The sequence below is a fragment of the Alligator sinensis genome, unplaced genomic scaffold, assembly GCF_000455745.1.
Source record: "Alligator sinensis unplaced genomic scaffold, ASM45574v1 scaffold5_1, whole genome shotgun sequence".
Lineage (NCBI taxonomy): Eukaryota > Metazoa > Chordata > Crocodylia > Alligatoridae > Alligator > Alligator sinensis.
The window spans coordinates 1256418-1264450 of NW_005842213.1; the positions used below are offsets into that span (position 1 = coordinate 1256418).

At 47.0% G+C, this 8033-nt stretch overlaps 1 protein-coding gene across 1 annotated transcript in view; it reads left to right on the forward strand.

The window, feature by feature from the left end:
• Positions 1-8033, forward strand: part of BRSK2 (BR serine/threonine kinase 2) — a 488049-nt gene that overhangs the window by 336550 nt on the left and 143466 nt on the right. The gene's annotated exons all lie outside the window — the stretch shown is intronic.

Consider the following 8033-nt stretch of genomic DNA (forward strand, 5'->3'; position numbering starts at 1 on the left):
GAGGAAAGTGTGTTGAATGGAGGTAATAATTCCACATGGACTGTACGACCAATCTTGTTACTGGAGCAATGAATTCTTATTTCAAGAAGTGAGGCCTTGGAGTTCAAGGGTTAGCTTAACAGAGCGGGCAGTAATTTCTTCTGGACTCCAAATCTTCCTCTGGGGCAGAGCGTGCTTTCAGTGGTGACCTGTGGCTGTCAGGGGCAGCCGTCTTAGGTGCTGGGTGGAGACTATCTCAGATGCATTTTGAGTCATGGGCTGTGGGCCAGATCCACAGCTGGTGTACGTAGTCATGGATCCATTGATTTCCAGTTCACTGCAGCTGAGCGGAGCCCCTCGTGTCCTGACAACACAGCATTTTTTGCATGGAGGTGGTAGTGAAAGGAGGTGAAGTGGCAAATAGGAACAGTGTCTCTGTAGACAAGACATTCTGGTTTAATTTGGAGGAAGTATTGATGATAAGCGGGGCTTGCTCTTGTTGCCTACTGAAGGCAATGAGAAAACTCTTAGTGACTTCAGTGGAGATTGGCATCAGGTCCCTTTGTGGGATACTGGTGATCCATTTCTCCTCCCTTCCTTCCCTCCTAGGCTGGGTGGTGGACTACGACTCCCAGCTTGTGCTGTTCCCTTGGTGCTCACCAGGCTGCTTTTTGCATTTTTTCTTTGTGTGGGAAGTTGAATGTGTTGTCACGTGTATGATTGGACAGAGCAGGGTAGGAATCTTTTGTTTATAGAGGGCTTTAGTCTGTATGACCGTGTGGCCAGTATCCCAGCCGCCTAACAGCATGTTAGGCATGACATGTAATTCAGCAAAAGTGTCTGTCACAGTGTGATGTTATGAATGTAATAACATGGTGCTCTTGGTTTGATGGTAATTTGTTCGTCTTTGCTTTGTATATTGGACCTGGACCCTGGAGGGTTCAACTTTTTGTACCCCAAACCCCTGAATAAATTAGTTAAAAAGTCAAAGTCCTTCCTTCCTTCCTTTCTTCCCATTGATAGGCTGGACGTATTTAGATAATGCAGTCTAAGTGCATCGAGAATGAAGGCCAGGTAGAATGGTCCAAGAAGATATGGGGTTACAGGATCCAAATATTCACTGCATAGACAGTTGTGCATCTTACTTCACTCACTTATAAGCACTGAAGCCTTCAGCATCCCGTCACTGCACATAAGTACAGACAATGAGTGACACAGGTTAGGTTTTGTTCCCCTCCTGGGCTCTGGAGTTCTTTTTCTGTGTGGAAGCAAGAATTGTTTTGTGGTTAGAGCAAGGGCACTCTTGCTCAAGAGTCAAAAGAGACTAGTGTTGTTGAAGATCTGCTATGGTGTCTCCAGTTGGACACTTGAATATTGGAAGCATCCTATATCTCTCAGTCTGGACTGAAAATGTTGTCCATGAATCCTGGATTTCGTTACTGGCTGTACCACTGTCTTGCCTTACAAAAGTCATTCCCCCCACTCTGTACCATAGTCCCATAATCCATAACATAGGGCTTCTCTTGCCTCCCTCAGAGAGGTGCTGAGCCCCACTGTTGGAAGTCTCTTGTGACAAAAGTGCAAACGATCATTCATTAGGAATTTGTCTTAGTCATAATATTAACAAAATGGCACAATGCAAATTTTGTGCCAGATTGTTTTGTTCAGAAATAGAAATGAGTATGACCCTGGATAAACTTAAGCAAAGAAAAAGTGCCTGTGCAGGGTGGGGAAGAGGGCAGAATAGAGGAGAGGAGAATGGTACACATCTGTGTGGGAAGAGATAGTGTGTGTGTGTGTGTGTGTGTGTGTGTGTGTGTGTGTGTGTGTGTGTGTGTGTGTGTGTGTTCACAGATACCAAACCTTAGTGACCTCCACCATCAGCAACAAACAGGTCTCTGTTTGCTGCAGCACCTTTCCATCAAACCTGACATCTTGACAACAGCAGCAGTGGCATAGTTTCTTAGGCAATTTATGAATTATGGGTGATATTTTGGATGCCAGAGACTAATCGCAGCATGGTGCTGGGGAGCATTTCCTCGATAAATGTTAATTTCACAAATCATGTTTGACTTTCGGTTTATGATTTAATTTGTGACAAGGGGCTTTGGTTGAGTAGATTCCTAATGCAGCCATGAATCAAATCCTTTTTCCACAGTTTATTTAACACTGAAAATGAGTTTTCAAAAAAATAATGATAAAAATCTAGCAGTGTGGCTATGCTAACCTAACAGTCATTTCTTCTCAGTTTCGTTTCTTTAATTGGGATGGTTAGAGATACAAAGCTGGTTTTAAGGCTTATGTCTTTTGCTTTGTATCCAGCACATTGATTTATCTTATTTAGCCACATGTCTGCAAAATATCGTGATAGGTACGTAGGGCAGAATCACAACTCCAGTTTGTAATATGTTCCTAGAACAACAGGGGAGGGATAGTCCAACGTAACATCATTTATTACCAGTTGCTTTTATTATGTCTTGTGTGACAATAGCAACAAGAGTCTTTCACAGAGGCCCTGGTGCAAGAGGTGACATACAGACACAGCTAAAGACAGTCCTTGTCCTGAAAAATGTGTTATTTAAATAGCCAAGATGGGTGAGAAGAAGGTAGAGAACTGAGGCATAGAGGCTTTGTCAGGACCAGGTTGAAGGTGGCTTAATACATTTTGTTAATGATCAGGAAGGAGGGCTGAGCAGTGAGGTAGCAGGAATCTGCAGATGGCCTAGTTAGGAAGATTAATCAAGTCCAAACAATGAGGAGCTTTCCAGAGGCCTAAAGAAGCAAAGTGAATGGGCAACATAATACCAAGCTGAAGGGGAAAATTTTAACTATGCATACACCTTCAGTGTTCAAAATCACTGTAGCAAATCAAGGAAAGGACTTGACCACCACTGTGGGGTGGCCAGTAATGACTTTCGTTCTGTCTGCAGTTGCATTTAGAAAAGATAAACAGGCAGTACTGCTCCCCCATTTCAAAAAAGATACCACAGAACAAGAGTGGGTTTAGAGAAGGGTGATGAAAGTTAGCAGGAAAAAACTCTTGTATGTAAAGAGATTGAAAAAATCAGTATGGCTTATCTTAAAAAGGAGATGAGAAAGACAGAACATAAGAAAACTTTATAAAATAATAAATGGCATGAAAAGGGTATAGGCAGGTGAAATTGTTCAGCTGCCATTTGGACAAAGTTTTTCACTCAAAAATGCAGATCTGATTTGATTGAAATGTTGTAATTTTGTGCTATTTCAGTGAACTGTGTCAGTCAACCCCCTCCCCCCCACCCAAAAATATTCCTTGAAAGTTGAAACAAGTTTTTTCAACTTTTTCAGGATGAAATCACAGAATTTTTCAATTATTCAGATTATTTTGAATAAAAGTTACATAGGGTGCATCTACATGGGACATTTTACTACTCAGTAGAGTTAATTACTGCATAGTAAGTGTCGCTGTCTACATATGCTGACCCTTACTGTACAGTAATTTGCTCTTCTCAGCAGTTAATTTGCTACCTGCAAATGCAAGTAGAAAATTAAATGCCAAGTAATTACTGTGCAGTATGGGATGTGTAGACTGCTGACTGGGAGCAAATTTGCTCCCAGTCAGCTGTGCACCATAGGGTGGGAGATTGCTCCCTGCTCCCAGAAGTTGCCTACTGCCGGGGTGGATTCTGCCACCAGAGCCCAGGTGGGGACAATGTCCCCCTGCCCCAGCAGCAGGGAGCTCCTAGCCCCTGCTTCATAATCGCAGAGTAGGGGATAGGAGATTACTCCCAGCTCCACAGTTGCAGAGCAGGGGCTGGGAGATTGTTCCCACTCCCAGCTCCACAATTGCAGAATGGGAAACTAGGAGCTTATTCCCAGCCTCAGATCCATGATTGCATTCACACAGCAGGGGCTGGGAGCTCCCTGCATGGGGAGAGTTCCCCACCCAGCCTGGAGCTGGCTAGGACCAGCTCCTGACCAGGACAATTCCTGACCAGCCCCAGGCTGCACAGGGAAGTCTGCACATGCAGCCAGAAGGTGGGTGGGGACTGTCTCATTTCAGGTGATCCCCAGCCAACTCCAGGCTGCACATGTAGACTTCGCCCAGGACTGACCGGGAACTGTCCCGGTCAGAGGCAGGTCCCAGCCCTGCAGATTTTTCCTCGCCTGTGCCCTGATCAGGCAATCGAGGCATGGCATTTAGAAAAAGCTGTGGGGGAGGGGCAGGTCCCAGCTCCCTGCACCAATCTGCTAGTTGGGCAGCTAGCAGCAAGCAGCAGGGATTCTCTACCCAGCCAGGTGGCTCACTGCTAGCTTCCCCATTGGGAGGTCGGGACAGGGGGCTGGGACTTTCCCCTCTCCTGCAGGTCTTTCCAAGTCTCCTGCCCCCAATTGGGAAGCTGGGGCCAGGAGCTCCCTGCTTCCAGGGCACTGGGACATTTTCCCCACCTGGGCTCTGTCACCGGAGCCTGTCCTGGCAGCAGGCAGCTCCCGGGGGCAAGGAGCAGTCTCCCAGTCCCAGCCAGGAGACAGCTGTCTCCTGGCCTCATGCTCCATGCCAGACACTGGCTGCTGCAGGGGGCTGGTGTAGGGCCAGAGTGGCCAGGAACAGACTGCTGCTAGGAGCAGCAAATCGTCTCCTGAATCCCCATATGTGTAGATACCTGCCCAGGGTGGGTTTACGCTAGAGTAATTTACTCTAGCGTAAACCCACCCTGCAGCATTTGCACATGTAGATGCACCCATAAATTCTGAATTATTCAAATTATTATGAATAAAGGTAACATACATTTTGAAACACGTATCAGTTCTACTGATATATTTTTCTTTTATTCAAAATAATTTTTAAAAAATACACTGATTTTTTTTGTCAAGTTGCTAAGATTTGTTTTGTTTGGGATCCAAAGGAAAAGATTGTTTGTTTGTTTAGATTTGTGGGTTTGATCAGGGAACCAAAATGTTAGTTATTCAGTCCCCTAAATCAGGATCTTCTGCTCTTTCTTTCTCAGGGCCCCAGAATGAGATGACATTCAGTGAAACTGAAAGATAGAAAATTCAAAACTGATAAAAAGAAACCCTATTTTGTTTGATTCAGTGCTAGCTAGTCTGCGTAACTCATTGTCACAGAATTTCTTTAAGGTCAAGAATTTGACCAGATTCAAACAAGGAGCAAATGTGTAGGGGATTGGATGGGATGATCTCTGGAGGTCCCTTCCAGCCCTTTTTTTCTATGATTTTGATTCTATCCAGGTAACTATAATATTCAGGATTATAACTCTTAGTTAAAACAAAAAGTTCTGGAAGGAATGGAAAAAACATTTGTGATTTAGGATTTAAGATAATTTGTGATGATCAGTGTTTGGGATATAACTGTTACTGAAGGTAGATTACTTCTCATCTACCTACTGCTGGGTGCTTCCATCCTTCTCTAAAGTTTCTAGTGCTGGCCACTGTTGGAGACAGGTCACTGGACAAGGTGGACCTTAGGTCTGATGCAACTGTTCCTCTGTTTTGTTATGCCCAGGGTAAAGAATATTTTTAACTGTGTGGTGTACAATATCGATCTTTAGTCTAGTCAGGAAAAGAGGAATTTAGTGACTTACCCAAGGTGAGTGGGAACATTGGGGAGATCTAGCAGAGAATAGGGACGCACCTGCTGCTGCCACTATCCCTGGTTGAGCCCAGCTCTGTGCGAAGCCTGGCTAGAGCAGGCCAGGAATAGCTCTGGAGCTCCTCCCCCAGCCAGAGACAGTGGTAGTGATGGGGTGGGGAGGGGGAGCCTGGGAGGGAGGGGAAGTGCTGCTGAGCATGGTGGAAAGGGGTTGAGGAAATTCTCACTTGTTTCCAGGACATTAAAAAAACAAAACCTCCCCAGCTCCTTCTTCCATGGCATGGTCAACTGAAAGCATAAGCTGCAGAAGGCCAGGGCTAACGGGGCTTAGCTCCCCCAAATGCAGGCAGCCCAGGCGCGGGCTCTGGGCAACTGCAGCAGGGTAGTGGGGAGGGGCATGCGCAGACACAGAGAACAGCCGGAGTCTGCAGGCAGCGGGGGATTCAGCCCCACCCAGCCCTGTATGGAGCAGTGCCTAGAAGGTAAATGTGTGGACAGGAAGGGGCATGGGGGAGGGAAGGGTCATGGGGGGGCAAATCAAGGTCCCTGCGGGGGGAGGGGGGGTTGGATAGCGAATAAGGCCTTGGGCAGGTCATGGGATGCTTGGAGCCCGGGCAGCTCGTCCAGGGGCACCAGGGCGGCTGCCGCCACCATGCGCATCCCCGGGGCAGGCACAGGGGGCACATGCCCCCCCCAGATCTGTGTGCAGGGTGGAGGCAGCTGTTGCTGCAGGTTACGCTTCACATCCTGCTACCGGTGCTCCTGGAGTGGCACAATGCCACATGCCTCCTGCATGCTGGCTACACCGCCTGCCTGGCAGTGGGAGGCACGTAGTGTCATGTGGCTACTGGGGCACTGGCAGCAGGGTGCGGAGCACAGACCACAGCAGCAGCCACCTCCGCCCCACACACAGATCCAGGGGGCACGTATCCTCTGTGCCTGCTCCTGTGCATGGCAGCAGGAGCCCCCCGTACCCCTGGATGAGCCGTCCAGGCTCCAAGCACCCCACAACCCCCCCCAACCCTGGGGCTCCATTCACCCCAGCCCCTACCCCATTCCCTCCCTTACTGCAGGGGTCTCTATCTGCCCTCCTGCCCCTTCCCCATGACAGACCTACCTGCTGGAGGGGGAGTGTGCACAAGCACTCAGCCCCCCAAAATCATATTTTCTTCCTCTGCCTATGATTGAAAGCAGCGAGGGGTGTACATCCACGCCACTGCACCACACCTGGATCCACCCATGATGCCAAACCCATCATCAGAAACTGTCCAGCCAGCTGCAGTAGTCCCCTCACTGCTCAGTCTTTACTTCAGCCCTGTTCTGCTTACCTGTAGAGTCAAGTCTCAGGCATGCTGCCCTGATGCAGGGTATGTTTAAATGTCACAGATCAAGTTCTGAAGTAAACAAAGGTCAGACTGGTATAGCTGTAAGCACATCTCCTCACAAGAACAGGAGCTTCCCAGGGGATCTAGATGCAAAGAGCAGGGAATAGCAAGGAGAGAGAAGATCTGTGCATGCATCTAGAGTCTGGGTCTGTATATTATATAAAAGAAGTGTGTGTGGGTGCATTACAGCTGTATTTCTACTTTGGATTTCTGGTGACTTGTACATCATCCTTGTGGCTTGATACCACCAGAACCCCTTCAGTCCTTGATGGACCAGAAGTCTCTTATTCCACAGCTGCATCCTTATGCTTTGCACAGATCCCAGCTGCTTATGATGTGTTTGTTACCTGCTGTATGCGTACACACAGATTTTCATTACGCAAAAGATAACACACTATGTCCTATGGAAATCTGAGAGTAGATTCTGTGCCCCACCTCCTGCAGAGCATGTAAAGAAGCTCCCACACAAACTGAGCCTAGGCAGAAAGGATGTACGTATACAGCAGACAGGTAGAAGGGAGCAGCTCACACACCATTAACAGCACCAACATTGTAAGTGAGCAAGAGTTGTGCTCTTGCAAAGACTTGTGAATTAAATAAGGGGAAATATAAAACCTAGCACTCCTCATGCATGGAATAGATGGTGCATATTTTTCTAGGGAGCAATTTTAAAACATATTTTAAAGTCCCTGATACGCAGCTTACTATTCCATGGGTCTGTCTTTCCTTCTGACCTTGCAAAAGCAACTAACCAGTTATTTAAAGTGCTGTTAGCATAGCAACTTCAGTGCCAACATACAGCTCAGAATAGGAGTATATTCCTGTTTCCAAAGGACATTCACCTAGTAGAATTTAGCAATAAAACTCCTTCATGGGAGGGATGAGGGCACTGGCTGTCTCTATATATCTAATTTAGTTATTTATCTGAATTAAATAATCTGTTTTTTGGCCCTGTATGCACTGAGTTTGGATATTAGGTTAATGCTTGCCTAGCGGGATGCAGCTGGACAAGCAGCAGCATGGACGCTAGCATGCAAATGGGTCTAGGCTTTTTGTCCCACCTCTACTCCTGCTCTTTC